General features: G+C 39.5%; 1 pseudogene; it reads left to right on the top strand.

Annotated features, from left to right (window-relative positions):
- The first annotated feature begins 14,885 nt into the window (after positions 1-14,885).
- On the top strand, positions 14,886-15,004 carry LOC134945473 (5S ribosomal RNA; annotated as a pseudogene).
- The last annotated feature ends 1,557 nt before the right edge of the window (positions 15,005-16,561 follow it).

The raw sequence follows: 16,561 nt of genomic DNA on the forward strand, positions 1-16,561 counted from the left end.
TACCTGTTCAACCTGACCACTGGCGTGCGTTCCACACCATTGTGCATGTCTGTGCTGTCTCCCTACACGCTCCCGGAGTCTCTTAACTCCCCTCGGGACCACGTGACCATGCACATCACTCTGTACTTCACTTCCTCACTCAACTAAACTACACTACCCAGTATGCCGTGTGCCACTCGGCGCCATTTTACTTTCAATTACATGCGTGTCACAGTGCATTCCACTCATTCTAACAGCTTATTAATATATTATCAGGATGTTATTATAGCTGCGCTATTAGTGTGTATTGGCTGGCTCCGTCCTTCATAGTGGCCTTTACAAAATGCATATCATACAAGACATACAATTAATAAAAACATATAAAAAATTTTGATAAACTCAAAAAAATATATACATATATCTATATATAGGACTTGAACTAGAGTACCCCCTTAGTGTCACTGCGTAGGGAACATCAAATAAACCCACTTACAAGCAGCACCTAAAATTGATATTTTCATTTAACCCTCTTGGGGACACAGTGTCCAATTCAAAAATCCACTGTGCCTCCTTCTTTAAAAGCATTCTATCACGATCTCCACCCCGCAATAACACAGGGATATGATCTATTACCATGCATCTCAACATGGCCACTGAATGCTTCTTCTGCAAAAAATGCCTCGCCACAGGTTTATCACTGGATCCCTCCTGTATTGCCTCCCTTATAGACCGTCTATGATTTGCCATATGCTCCCGAAAATTCCTAATAGTTTTACCTACTTAATATAGTCCACAGGGACAGAACAATATATAGATAACATAGCTAGACGTACAAGAGAAAAACAGTATGGTTAGGGTGTGTTCCAGAACAGGCGCTCAGCAGCTGTGGTATAGCAGACCTCATGAGATGTCACCACATCTCCAAAACAACAAATACTACCACAAAATCAGAGATCTGTATTTATAACCACAGCGCTTTAACACAAAATTCTAGACAAATAAAAATCACCATAACGTCCCTTAATGAAGGTTGCTGTGATGGAGTACTCAAAGCGAATCTTCTGATGGAATTTCTCCAGAGTATAGTAACATGTAAGGGAATAAAAATAAAGACCAATGTGTAGTAGATTCCTTTTATGTATCCACAGTTCTTAGTGTATTTTTTATATGATAAAGAGGTGGCTTAGGAGCGTACCCCACTCACACTTTGATTAAGAAGCTGTAAGCCCATCAAGGTTTCTTTGCCCAATGCCATGGCCTCGCCCACTTGAACTACACCCGGCGTGATGTTTTAGGATGGAAATATATATAAATGAAGCATACCCAAGAACTCACACTCGCAAGGTGGGTGTTAAACACATCAAGGTATCTTTAGTATGGAAAGGAGTGAAATATGGGTCCACTCAAGCGTACCCCAACTCACAGCGCTCGGTGTGATGATTCTCCCATAAAGGTATCTTTCAGTTCTGTTTCCCGGACTGTGTTCATAAAGTGGTAATGTTGGCTCCCCAAAGAAACTCACTCTCCTCAAGTGGAAGCTTTCAAAAGTGACCAAAACATCAGCCAGAAAGCATAGGAGCTGAGAAGTGGTCTGTGGTCACCACCTGCAGAACAACTCCTTTATTGGGGGTGTCTTGCTAATTGCCTATAATTTCCACCTGTTGTCTATTCCATTTGCACAACAGCATGTGAAATTGATTGTCAATCAGTGTTGCTTCCCTTTATTTTTTTGAGCAGTGTATAAATAAATATATGCCGCAGCCTCTTGTGTCTTTTTCTATATATATATATAGTATATCCCAGTCAAGGCAAATGATGTGAGACATGTAAATAGTAAATACCTGCTTTGTACATGCAAAATAACAATATTCCATTCTTCCAAGGACACCTGTGCATCCATAATTGTAACACACCTAGTACCGTATAATGAATGAAATGCTTGCCATATGAATGTTTGTACAGAGAAGAGAGTGGAAGTCTCTCTGAAAAGAGATGAAGATGCACAGTGAAAACTTTGAAAAACATCTAAGTTGGATGAAAGTTGCTGCCCTGACCACAGTCCAAAGTCTGAGCTCATAGCAGTTGACCTAATATTGCAGCTTGTATGGGCCAAATATGACTGAGATTATCAATAATGATCTTTATCAGGCATGGAGTATATTATTGCTTCCAAACTACACACTTTCTGGATTTATGGTTTCACATAAAGAGGCCTATTTATCAAATAAGCTCACTGGATTTTCCCCCAAAACACTTGTTTTGGGGTGATAACCATAAAAACTCAGTTTCTGCCAAATGTACCATGGAGGGCAGCAGCAGATATCTCCATATCTTCCACAGTTCCTACAGATGTAGCTACGCTCATCTAGCCTTCAGCTTGCCATATTCATGGCAAACCAGGTGCACCAAATTTGCCCAAGACTAGGACGCGTGGGATAAGACACCTCCTGCTGCATTAGCATATTTTTGTATAGGAGCTGCATGCAATCCATGCACCTCTGAATCATGCCCTAAGTGCAGAATGTATATTACGTTATTCTAGTTGTTTGTTCATTTAGGTGTTTTTAAGGGGTCACTTTATTTTTCAGATTTTGCAGAAGTATTTGCAATGTGCTGCATTTTTGTGTCACTTTATACAGTTGTATCTGGCCATATAGAGCAATAATCCCATTGCCCAACTCTTGGGTTGCAGCTTTATTGATAAAATTGATAAAATTGATTGAACAAGAAGTGTAACATGACTGAAAACCAAAGAACAATCTAGAAATGTAAATGTATTTAACAAATTCTAACAAATATGTTTAACTTGTACCCCAGGATTTATGGCTAAAATTATCAGTTACAATGTTAGCATTCACTAGAAATGTTTTATGTTAAATAACTGTGGAACTGCACATCTCTTGTAATCTCTTTCTATACTTACTATAATAATGATACCAACATTTTAATATGTAATATTATTCAGACAAGTACGTGAATACCTACATTCCCACAGTTGAACCCATCAACTATTATTTGCTTCTTAACCCATAATAAGTTTAACAAACAAAAAAAGTCATGAGGTTGTGACACTAGTAAAAGATTTTTCTTTTGATTATTCTGTCTCTATCCATAAGCCTTATGTTTAGATATCATTGTCCTGGTGTATCATGATAACATCTGCATATAGTTTGAATGAATTCTGCTGTACATTTTTGGTTATTACTACATGACTTACATACTTATGTATTATTATTTTTTACTTCTAGATGTTCCATTACCATTATTAGATGGCTCAGTAATAAACACCACATTACAACATCTGCAGAGAAACATATTCTGTTGAAAAGCTTTCTGGAAATTGAAAGTGTATACTTGGATTGATAGTTGGGAGCTTCACCCCCACAGGATCTCTGTATTGTTCAAGACATTTTTATACATATTTTTTCAATGTAAAAGTTTGGTATGTTGGATATGTCCAAAACCAATTATCCGCACAAAATGGATGATGTTACAGGCAATTTAAGAATTGAAATGCTTTGAAGAAAACAAAAATACTGATACAAGCTGAGAGATCGTTTATCACTGTCATGCGATCACAATGACCATAGTATAATAACAAAGGAACTAAAGAACCTTATTAAGAATAAACATTTGTTACATCTTATGTATGAAGAATTGTTTTTCTCTTATGTCTTGAATCTTGAAAATGACTGTATTTGAATGGTTTTTATTAGGAGCACTAGTAAGCTTCAAAATGTATGACATATATACAGCCTGGCATTTTAATACATTTTCATAGAAGATGCCAATCTAAAATTACATGGTATACAGGCCCCATCTTCAATTTCTTGCCACCCTTGCCCAGTTTAGCTAACAAAACTTAATTCTCTTCAGAGCCACAAATTTCAACCTCATCAAATAATTGTAGTCAGCCAAAGCACATATACATGTCCAATTACAATATAAATATAATATACAATATATAATAAACACAGGTAAAAAACAAACAAACAAAAATAAAAACTGACATATAGTACTATGAGTGAAAGACTGAACATTTACTGTTGATTTCTGATTGTAGATTAGCAGTAGCCAATCAGAAGGATACATTTAATTATTCAGTCTCTGACTTTCACTGTCAGTGGAAAGGTTGGACCTAGGTAAGATTCTAGAGCTGACAGGTGGGCTGAGGTTTTTTAAATTAGTTTCTCAGGAAGAAAGAAAATGCAAGAAAACATTTGTTATCATATTAACTTGCTTTGAAATCATATACTGTATGCTGTGCCTCATCTTAATCCCTATCATCGATTTTTCCAGAATTGATCACTTTTTGAAAAAAACAGCACATTTTTTGTTTGCCAGTTAGTAAAACTTCCCATAAGTGTCTGCTATATCGGTCATTTTGCAGCAATTTAAATTATATATCTAAATATATAATTAAACATTTGATGATCTACATTTCCTGCTGTTTAATAAAGTTAAAATGATCTTCCAGCAGAAATCAAATATGTTTATACAGACATGGTTTTAATAATAATAATAATAATAATAATAATAATAATAATAATAATAATAACAATAATAATAATTAGTAGCAGTAGTAGTAGCAGCAGTAGTAGTAATTGTAGTAGTTGTAGTCTTTTTTAAGAGAAAGAGCAAAGTACAAAATAAATTACTTTTATTTATTGTTTAAATAAAATATTTTTTTGCATATTCCCTCATAATGTTGGCACTGATGGAATGTCAATATGAAGAGAATGTCAACAAAACCTTCCTGGTGGTCCAGTGATGAGTTGTCAGTACAGTGGGTGCAAGGGATCCAGCTGAGTTTTCTGGATGCGGTGGTGATGTCATGATGACTTCCAATGGATCCTGCAGTACTTCTGGCAGCTAGTATTGCTAACCCCAACCCCTAACCTCCCCCTAGTGCATAAACCTAACCCTCTCCCCACGTGCCTAACCCACGGGTGCACCAGCCTAACTATAACTCTCCAGTTCCTGCAAAATATCAATATTTTACATGTCAACATTGTGCAAATATCTACATTCTGCAGGTGACGACGTTCATTGTAAAAATGTTAATGTCAACATCATACCTGTCAACATAGTAGTGCCGACATTATGTCTACATCCTTTATAAAGTGATTGGAATAAAATTAATTGGCCATAACTATACACACTGCATGGAGCAGTTCTAGTCTTTCGCATGTAGACGTATACTGTATGGTGAGCCATGGGTGTTTTCCAGGGTATTCAATATTTTAAGGCTTATCTTTATGTAACTGGATTATACTGTTTTATTTCTTGCAGATTATCCTATTCCAAATTGAAATACGTATATTGCAGGATTTCTCATGACTGAGATGTTATTTCTCAATATTTAATAGTATTTATGCTATTTTTCTATATAGCAGAGAGGATTTATCTTAATTTAATGTACACAGGGCTCACAGATTTTGCAACATTTTTGAACATAAAATGTTATGGATCTGTAGTGTTACAGAATATCTAGACCACCAACCCATTTTAGACAGTTCTCTGAAATGCCTATGAACAACTGGTTTGAATTCCGCTGACCTGATAAAACCATTCCTTATGTACTTATTTAAATGTCCCTGTTGTACTGAAGCATAGCTAAGTACGCACAGAGATAGGGAAGCTGTTAATTTCAGTACCTCCAACCTTGATATGAAACAGAACAGTTACTTAATCTCAGAGGACACTTAACAAGCCAATAAAGTGACTGCCTAGCATTAGTTTGCATTTTCTGGTACTCTAGATGGCTGTAGTAAAAGTGTAAGCCTTCGGATGAACACTTCACAAGATTTTATTACTTCAACACTTTACACAAAAGAAACAGTGACTCATACCCCTTTTATGAGAGCATGTGTCTGTTGAATATAGCTGTAATAATACGGTTTGCCTTATCCATGCCTTTATGCCAGAAATAAGTCAGACCGTGTTTCTGTCAGTGATCGTTAGAAAGAATAGGCTGAACACATTTCAATTCAATCCAAAAATTCCATTCCAGGTTTACTGATTGCAATACGCTGGATTGTGCAGGGACACAGCTTGTCTGATTGTAAAGTGAAAATATAAATTGGGAGGGTGAGGGGGGGTTTAAAAGCAATAGCAGTTACTTTAATAGACAATATGGAGTAGTGTAACACAGTAACATATTAACATAGTTGCTGAGGTTGAAAAAAGACAATTTGTCCATTGAGTTCAACCTGTTAGTTATCTCCTACACTGTAATATTTTTAAGACTAATTTTAACTGCAGTGATTGTTTATCCGTTATGTCCCTTCCTTCTATTTTTTTTATTACCATAGTGTATGATTAACCTACTTTGGGTACTGCTGCTAAGTTTGCTATATATGTGAACACCTAAATCTTTTTCCAATACAGAATCCCATAGTTTTCCCCCATTTAGTATGTAGGCAGTGTTTCTGTTCTTGCTACCAAAGTGCATTACCTTACATTTGTCTATATTGAACCTCATTCTCCATTTTGGTGCCCATACTTCCAGTTTAAATAAGTCATTCTGAAGCTACTCAGCATCTCCCTCCATATTTATAACCTTGCAGAGTGTGGTGTTGTCTGCAAAAATTGACAATGTACTCTCTAGACTTACTGCTAGATCATTTTTGAAGATGTTGAACAATAGTGGTCCAAGTACAGACCCTTGTGGCACACCACTTAGTACCTCAGTCCAGTTCGAAAACGTCCCATTTACTGCCACAAGCTTCTTCCTTTTGTCCAACCAATTGCTAACCCAAGTGCATATTTTGTTCCCTAGCCCAATTTCTCCTCATTTTTAGATAAGACTCATGTGAGGTACTGTACTAATATACAGTATAGTACACTGTCATAATAGTACAATAAACTTAATACAATAGATATGATATTGTGGCTGCCCTAATTACTTTTAATTGGAACCTTGTCATTAGTTAGTTTAAGTGTTGTCAGAATGTGGGTAGTGGAAGTGCATGGATGCATACTACTAAGAACATTCATTCCCATATGATGAGTTACTCTACACCCTCCTCTTTCCCTGTGCCAAAATTCCGTTTCATGACTGAGGTGGCAGAGTTCAACTCTGCTCTGTTATTATGCAGAATTGCGTTATATACAATAACTCAGTATTACATATATCATACATATACATATATCATTACATATAGCATTGCTCTGCTCCAAAAATGCAGCACTGGGTTTCTGTTTAGTACATTGAATGCTAATCCTGCAAGAGTTTAATTACATCAGAGGACCTGCAGTGATGTATCTAGCCATTGTAATGCTTGAGGTGGCCACCCCATGATTCTTAGCCCTAGCCGCCACCCCAGGCGGGTTAGGGTTAGGGGAGGAGACAGGGGAGGGGGTCCCCTGCCGGCATTCTCATTGGCGGGATGCCGGTGTTGGTCATGTGACTGCCAGCATACTGACTGCCGGGATATTGTATCACACACGTTCTAATACCAGGTATTTTTTTAATATAAGTGTATATAAAGGTCCTCAAGCAGATGAGCCAACCCCAGTTGAATTTGTTATTTAACTGGTTTCTGATGCAGAGGAGTGTGAGTTCCTTATGACATTAATCATAAGTTTGACCATCTCTCAGTGGCAGATTTCCCAATCTATATATTGCATATAAAAAGTATGTATTTAAGTAACATTTCACATACTTATAAAATGATCTTGTTATATTACTATATAGGCAACACAAAATTATTATTTTGGGGAGGGGCAATAATGTTGTGCCTAGGGGTGGTCTGACCCTTAAATCTGCCTCTGCCTTCTCTGTTTTTGATCATGTAAATAGGTAATTATTACTGAGATGCACTAAGCCAAGGAGAGTGATAAAGTGGACAGAGATAAAGTACCAGCCAGTCAGCTGCCATGTTCCAGGCTGTGTTTGTAAAATGACAGTTAGGAGCTGATTGTTTGGTAGTTTATTTCTCCCCACTTTATCACTCTCCAAGGCTCAGTACATCTGCCCCCAGGGCAGCCATCGGGGGGAAGGGGGGGGGCCTGCTGTGGGGACTGGTGTCCTGGGCCCTTACAGAGAGGGGGTCCCACTCCAGGTTCCTACCACAGCTACTTGGAGAGCTGCAGCAGTCTGTGACACAACAGCAGGCTGATGCACTGGGAGGACTTCTTAAAACAAGCCTTCCCTGTGCATAAGCTCTCTGAACTGTTCCTGTAGGTTCACAGTGCTCCATCTATATGTAATATCACAGTGTATGACATCACATGGGGTTGGAGCAGTGCAGCAGAATCTTTTATTGGGGGGGGGCTGTCACTTTTGTCAGTCCTGGGCCCCACAATTTCTAATGGCAGCCTGTCTGCCCCTTTGCTCTTTATTGAACAGCAGATGTTTTCAGAATATGCAATTGTTTGCAGGTGGTATTATTTATCATAACTAGATAGCTCTGTTGTTCCATTTGTTGACATAATTCCACACTGTACGTGATTTTGATTTCCATGACAGGGTTTGAAAAACTTTTCCTTATGCAGTTAATAGGTATGTTACTATAACTGTTTATCAGAGTATCAGTCATGAACTTCAGATAATTTAAGGTATTTGGTATCTATCAATGCAGTAAAAACATACAGTCAGACATCATACTTCATGTTCATTGGAAGGATTGGACTGTATATCAGCAAACACCAATGGCCCTCATTCTGAGTTGATCGCACGTAACAACTTTTTGCTGCTCGTGCGATCAACTTGACGCCGCCTATGGGGGAGTGTATTTTAGCATAGCAGGGCTGCGATCACTTGTGCAGCCCTGCTATGCTAAAAAAGTTTCCTGCAAAACAAGACCAGGGTTAGACCTACTTACCTTGTGCGACGGCTCCAGCGACGAAGGTCCCGGGATTGACGTCAGACATCCGCCCTCCAAACGCCTGTACACGCCTGCGTACGGATCTCCACGCCCGGAAAACGGTGAGTATCCGCCCCGAAACGCCTCCCCGCTGTCAATCTTCTTGCGATCATGCTAGCGATCACTTTCTTCTCTCTTCCTGTCATTGCCCAGCGACTGCTGTCGCTGGGCAACTACGCGCGTGCGCTTTTCGGGCGCCGAACATGCTCAGTACTGACCCATTCGCTCCGCAGCGAAGAACCGCTACGTGCGAACGGGTCGGAATGACCCCCATTGTGCCTTTCACTCTAGACTTTCTCTAGGAAGGTATTCTATTTTCATGCAGCAAAACAAAGCTTGTGTTTTTGATTCAACTTAGAACGTTATAAACGTTTAATTATGTCACTCTCAGTGGTTGTGTTTGGCCCTAAAATGGCTAAAAGTAAAAAAACAAAATATTTCCATGTTATTTGGGCTTGATTCACAGTTGTACGCTAATGCCGTCACAGATGCGAATGTGTACGCAGCGACTGTGCAAAAATATGCTAATGCCGCAGGCAGCTTTATGAGTCCCTGCAGCTGGGTACAAATATGCTGCATCAGTCACAGATCAGTCAATTATCAGATGTCTGAGTACAGTAGGCCTATGGTTGCACAGCATGGCCACAGGAAGTAATACACTGGAGCCACTGCAGCTGTGTATGGGTTCGTAGTTGTACAGCACACCTGTGTTTTTGCCACCACTCATTTTATCTGCCCCCAAACACTCCCTGACTATAAATCACTTTGAAAATAAATCCTCCTTGTTACCGTAGTTGCAAGACCATTGTGGCACATGGGCACTGCAACTTAGATGCATGCACAATAGGCTGATAATCGCTCAACTGCATGAAAAGTGGGTCTGCATCCAACTGAGGCCAAATTTAACTATGAGAATCCTTAAAATTACAATCTTATCAGAATCTGAAGTAAGGACTATTGGAAAAGAGCCTTTAAAACCCGGGATGGGCATTACGAATATCTTGTTATACTTGTTGACCTATGCAACAGTGCAACTGTATTTCAAAATGTAATCTATGAAATCTTTTGAGATCTGCTCCATCATTCCATGGTAGTATTTCTAGATTACATTTTCATCTTTTCTCAAGACATCATCTTCATGTCTCCGATGTTCTAGCCTGTCTGTGGACACATTAATTTAATTGTAAAACTGGAGAAATGTGTCTTTGAACAATGTAAGATTCCATTACTAGGTTAAAACATATCTGGTACAAGACTTGTATACAATTCTGAATTGGACTCAACCAAAGGACCAGAAGGCAGTCCAATGATTGTTACTGTTTGCCAACTATTACGATAATTATTCAAGAATAATCTTTGTTGGTGGCTACCATTACCTCTCTCAATAACAAAAGACAATCATTGCCACTGTCAACTTGCTCCTCTGCCCACCTCAACTTCCCTCCTCACTGTCTGCTCTTGAATTTGCTACCTACTTCAAATCCAAAACTAACTCCATACTACAGGACATCAATCCCAGCAGACGCTGAGCAACACCCCTCCTCCATTCCCTGCCCCCCCCTCTCCTTTCCTCCTACCGAATGTGACATCTTTCTTCCCTGTATCTGTTGAGGAATTCATTGCCCTCATCCGTTCCTCACCCCAATCCACCTCCCCATTTGACCCTATGCCCTCCCAACTCCTTCGCTACCTATCTACTTCTGCAAGTTTCCATTTTGCTAATCTCCTTAATCTCTCCCTCTCATCAGGCACTCTCCGCTCTGCCTTCAAGCATGCTCTAGTTTCCCTAGTCTTAAAAAACCTAACCTTGATCGAACCACTCTATTCAGCTACCAAACCGTCTCTGTCCTCCATTTTGCCTCACTGTCTTTCTTTCCTCCAACTCACTGCTTGAACCTTTCCAGTCTTGTTTTTGTCCTTCCCACTCCACTGAAACTGCACTCACGAAAGTCTACAATTAAATTTACTTGCTGCTAAACCCAAGGGCCACTACTGTCTGCTTATTCTCCTTGATCCCTCTACTGCATTTGACACTGTGGACCAAACTCTCCTCCTGCAAATCCTTTACTCCCTTGGTCTGTGTGATATTGCCCTCTCCTGAGTGTCCTTCTACCTTCATGACCATTCCTTCTCTGTCTTCTCTCATGACTCCACCTCTCCCCTACTTCCTCTACCAGTAGGTGTCCCCCAAGGTTCTGTTCTTGGGCCTCTACTTTCCTTTCTCTACACATCCTCTTTAGGCGAGCTTATTAGCGCTTTTGACTTACAATGTCACCATTACACTGATGATATTCAAAGCTACCTTTCCTCCCCTGACCTGTTCTCTGCTCTCCTCACTCGTATCTCCAACAGTCTCTCTACTTCCTATTCCTGAATGTCCCAGTGTTTTCTAAAACTTAACATGTCTAAGACTGAGCTGATCATCTTCCTACGCTCCTGCATAACCACACCTCCACAATTTAATTATCTATTTATGGCACTACTATCTCCTGTAGCCCCCAAGTACGCGGTCTTGGAGTAATCCTTGACTCCTCTCTCTCCTTCAAACCACACATTCAGTACCTTTCACAAACCTGCCATTTACATCTCAAAATCATTTTCAGGATCAGAACCTTTCTCACCCAGGATTCTAAGTTACAAAGGAAAAGAGAGACTCTGTGTTGTGGCACTCTTGAAAACTAAAACTTAACTTTTAATTAGAATCTAAATAAAATTATGGTACACAGATAAACACACATATATATATTTATGACACTTTAGGAGAAGGCCATAAAATTGTTATAGCCTTTCTCCACTTGTGTTTTTTGTTAAGAGAAATGATTCTCACTCAAAAGATAATTAGTAGTAAACAATCTCCAATTAATATGACTATTAAAGGTGACAGTGACACCTGAGGTGAAAATATTAGAAATTAAATTTCAGCATAACAGGATAGTAAATTCTTTAACATGTGGTACATAGGCATTAGATATAATAAAATTTGACTAAGATTTTAGTCCATCAGTGAGTGCCTATTATAGTGATGTGTCCTGGTAAAGATTAATCTGCTATTTTAAAATTTATGATAACCAAGTGCAGTAAGTGAGAAAACAATAACTTTTTGAGTATAAGGGAATGATCAGAAAAACTAATTGAATAAGAAGAAAAGGGGGGGGGAGAGAGGGGGGGGGAAAGGGGGGGCAGGGAAATAGAAATAAAGGGGGGGGGGAGGGGGGAAAAGGGTTTTAAAGAACTTAAAGCCTTTGGCCTGGAAAGAGTAAGCTTAGGAATACGTGGAGGAGACTTGATGCAAGAACTGCTAAAACATGAATCCGAATGGACCTTCAAACTAAATTGCCTTGCACCAAAAGGCATGAATGAATACATCAATTATGGAGTTTTTATTTGATGTCTTTCAGTATATCTACACTTTGGTTCTTAAAACCCTTTTTCCCCCTCCCCCCCCCCCCTTTATTTCTCATTTCCCTGCCCCCCTTCCCCCCCCCCTCTCTTCCCCCCCCCCTTTTCTTCTTCATCCGTCTCCATTCACCTCATTTGCCTACCCAGCTCTTCCATCCATTCCCTCACACTCACACAATCAATTATAACCCATACACAAACCCATAAAGCACTCTCCCCTGTTATTAATCTTTAATCTCCACACCTTCTCACTAACATTCCTCTCATTCATATTCCCTCCTTCACTAAGATCCACTTTATCAACATGGTACACCATTTATTGTTCCTTTAGGTCACATCCCACCTTACTTTCCCCAGCGCATGTATCCCACACCACTCTTTCCTCAACAGACCACCATCAATCACATATCCCTCTCATTTTAATTTAAAATTATATACACCTTTTTCCGCACTAACACGGTTCTTACCTCCACTCATTACATAGGCACTTAGCAATCATTAACCTAATAACATAATTCCTCCTACTGAGATGCACCCAGCCCCCCAATTTTCCTATACTTTGTCCCCTCCCTTTCCTTTGTCTCAAAAGAATTTAAAATGCAATTTCACTGAACCTAATACTCCAATATTATTCGGCTGCAACCTTATCATCATGTATAAAAAACTTGCAAATTCTCTATATATAATTTTCTTTTTTTATAAAAGTTGTATTTTTATTTATTTATTAATTATCAATTCTCTCTCCCTTTTTCTTCCTCCCTAATTAGCTACTCATAATGATAGACTTACAATGTATAACCAAATTACTTTACGCTAATCTTCATTTCATCATTACTTTACCTATTTTATGGTTACCTAGCAACCAACCTAATATAAACACCATCGTGTGGTCATTTTCTAAACCTGTATTCAGGTTGCACACAGTATTTCCTGTTTCTTTCAAAACAGGAAGTGATGCAGACAGGTATTGCCTGTATGGGGATGCTCCGACGTCACTTCCGGCCACGGAGCTTCCACTCCGATTGCGACCCTGTTATCAGGACTACTTATTGCGCATTCCCACACCCCCCTCTAAGCCCACCCAATCATTCCCAGCCCTATATGATCCCTAACTCAGCCGCACATAAAACTCATAGGTGACGGCTTCATTAGACTTCCGGCCTTCGAAACTGGAAGTGACGCGTCAATGCACAGTGACGCACCCCCAAGAAGTCCGGTGATCAAAGGACTTCCGGTCACGGAGCTGATGCTCCGATCTTGGCCCCACCATCCTCGTTTTTAATAAAACTTTTCCTTATCCAATTGTATTTAAAACTTTAATCCCCAGTTAACCATATACAGACTTTGTGGTTAATATGCATAAACCCAAGATGATGATTCAGGTTGCACACAGTATTTCCTGTTTCTTTCAAAACAGGAAGTGATGCAGACAGGTATTGCCTGTATGAGGAAGCTCCGACGTCACTTCCGGCCACGGAACTTCCACTCCGATTACGACCCTGTTATCAGGACTACTTATTGCGCATTTCCACACCCCCCTCTAAGCCCACCCAATCATTCCCAGCCCTATATGATCCCTAACTTAGCCGCACATAAAACTCATAGGTGACGGCTCCATTAGACATCCGGCCTTCGAAACCGGGCGTGACGCGTCAATGCCCAGTGACGCACCCCCAAGAAGTCCGGTGATCAAAGGACTTCCGGTCACGGAGCTGATGCTCCGATCTTGGCCCCAGCATCCTCGTTTTTAATAAAACTTTTCCTTATCCAATTGTATTTAAGACTTTAATCCCCAGTTAACCATATACAGACTCTGCGGTTAATATGCATAAACCCAACTTCCGGGTTTTGAGACCGGAAGTGATGCGCAGGATGTCTCATCAACACCATATTATTCACTTCTTCCTCCTCCCTATGATTGGTCCTTATATCTAGACCACCCCCATTTTTTCCTTAAATAGACTGTCTTCCACCACTTCCTCACACAGTGAACAAGTCACCTTCCGGTGAAACGGCCGTCTGTGTTAAGTGGTGCTGAGCAGTGCACGGCTCAGCCCACTCACCTCCTGGTATCGTATATATGACAAAATTTTGGTCATTTAATTATTTAAGATTTGTTTAATCTGCTACCTATTATTATTTACAAAGTTAAACGTCGAACGCTCCTTAAATGTTTTCCAATTTTTATTCTCATATTTCAAGCAGTGAAATATAATTTATATTTATTACGTATGCTTATGGGATATCTTTAATATCTGACTTTGGTTCATCTTCACTGCACTCTAAAGCCACCGCGAATAGCGATAAATTCTTCCTTCTTTTCCCCAAATTCCTGTTGTTAGGACTTAAGATATCTGTGTAATTTCACACTTATATTCATTAGGCCCAGACAACCCACCTCTCTCATCCAATGTCCGCTATATAATATATATATGACAGTGGACAGCAGAAGACGGGCTCTGAACCTATACGTTTCCTAGATTCTATTTTTTCAGTACTCTCTCGTCCTGATGCCAGTCATACAACTACTCTGCAATGCAAAAGCAACAGAGAGACTGTGCACAATAATGGACAGCAGAAGTACTCTTTCTGGTATATGCCAATAACCATACACCATTGCATTCACAATCTATGTGATATTACTGCCATATTTCACTGGTTACGCCCAACCTCGCCTGATCTTGGAAGCTAAGCAGTGAACAGCCTGATCAGTACCTAGATGGGAGACTGCTAGGGAATATCAGGTGTAGTAATAAATACCTCTGTATTCATGTGAAAAGCAGAGGTGTTGGAGCAACCTTTGACTGATACCGATTTCATACCTATATTCCTTTCTTCTTATTCAATTAGTTTTTCTGATCATTCCCTTATACTCAAAAAGTTATTGTTTTCTCACTTACTGCACTTGGTTATCATAAATTTTAAAATAGCAGATTAACCTTTACCAGGACACATCACTATAATAGGCACTCACTGATGGACTAAAATCTTAGTCAAATTTTATTATATCTAATGCCTATGTACCACATGTTAAAGAATTTACTATCCTGTTATGCTGAAATTTAATTTCTAATATTTTCACCTCAGATGTCACTGTCACCTTTAATAGTCACATTAATTGGAGATTGTTTACTCCTAATTATCTTTTGAGTGAGAATCATTTCTCTTAACAAAAAACACAAGTGGAGAAAGGCTATAACAATTTTATGGCCTTCTCCTAAAGTGTCATAAATATATATATGTGTGTTTATCTGTGTACCATAATTTTATTTAGATTCTAATTAAAAGTTAAGTTTTAGTTTTCAAGCGTGCCCCAACACAGAGTCTCTCTTTTCCTTTGTAACTTTGACATGTACTATTGGTGGGTGCACCACCAACAACAGTAACTCCTTGATTACCGATACAGGCATTTCTTATGCATATGCACTGTTGATTCACAAGGGACAAATTTTATAAGAGCCCATTATTAAGATATCTCGATAGTCCTGTGCGGCACCAAATTAACCTTCTTTCTCACCCAGAATTCTACTAAGACACTCATCTACTCACTGGTCATCTCCATATTTGAGTACTATAATCTCCTCCTTTCTGGCCTCCCTGACATATGCCTCTCTCCACTCCAATCTATCCTCATTGCTGCTGCCCATCTCATATTCCTCACCAAACATACTACATCCACCTTCCCTCTCTTACAAACCCTTGACTGGCTACCCTCCCCATTCTGAATCCAATTCAGGCTTCTCACACTCACCTTCAAAGTCCTCATCCACTCTTTTCTCTCTTACATCTCTGAATTTATCTATCTCTACACTCCCGCCCGTCCTCTTCGCTCTGCTAATGCATGCCACCTCTCCTGCTAACTGATTACCTCCTCCCACTCCTACCTACATTTTGCATGTGCTGCTCCCGATCTCTAGAATTCTCTACATCTCCCCAGCTCTACCTCTCTACAAACCTTCAAATGGTTTCTCAAGACATACTGTTAGCCCTTTACCATGAAGGCCTTCTCCCCTCATGTACCTTTCCTTCTCTTACTTACACTATCTTTTACTCAATACTCCCTTTGATGGCACCTAACCCCTGGTTTTCTTTACATAACTTGTACTTGTCCTAAATTGTCTCAAACTGTAAGTGGGTGCTGTGCATCCCTTGTGGTGCCATAAAAATGTGTTTGGATGCTAGGTGGTATGTTACACTAGATCCATATTTGATCCATATCTATGGCATGTTTGTAGCAATGGGCATTTAATTGTGATTCTATAGTAGCTGACATGTCATTACTATTATGTGATTTATTACATGGTCTGATTTGT

Source organism: Pseudophryne corroboree, chromosome 1 (assembly GCF_028390025.1).
Source record: "Pseudophryne corroboree isolate aPseCor3 chromosome 1, aPseCor3.hap2, whole genome shotgun sequence".
NCBI classification, from domain to species: Eukaryota; Metazoa; Chordata; class Amphibia; order Anura; family Myobatrachidae; genus Pseudophryne; species Pseudophryne corroboree.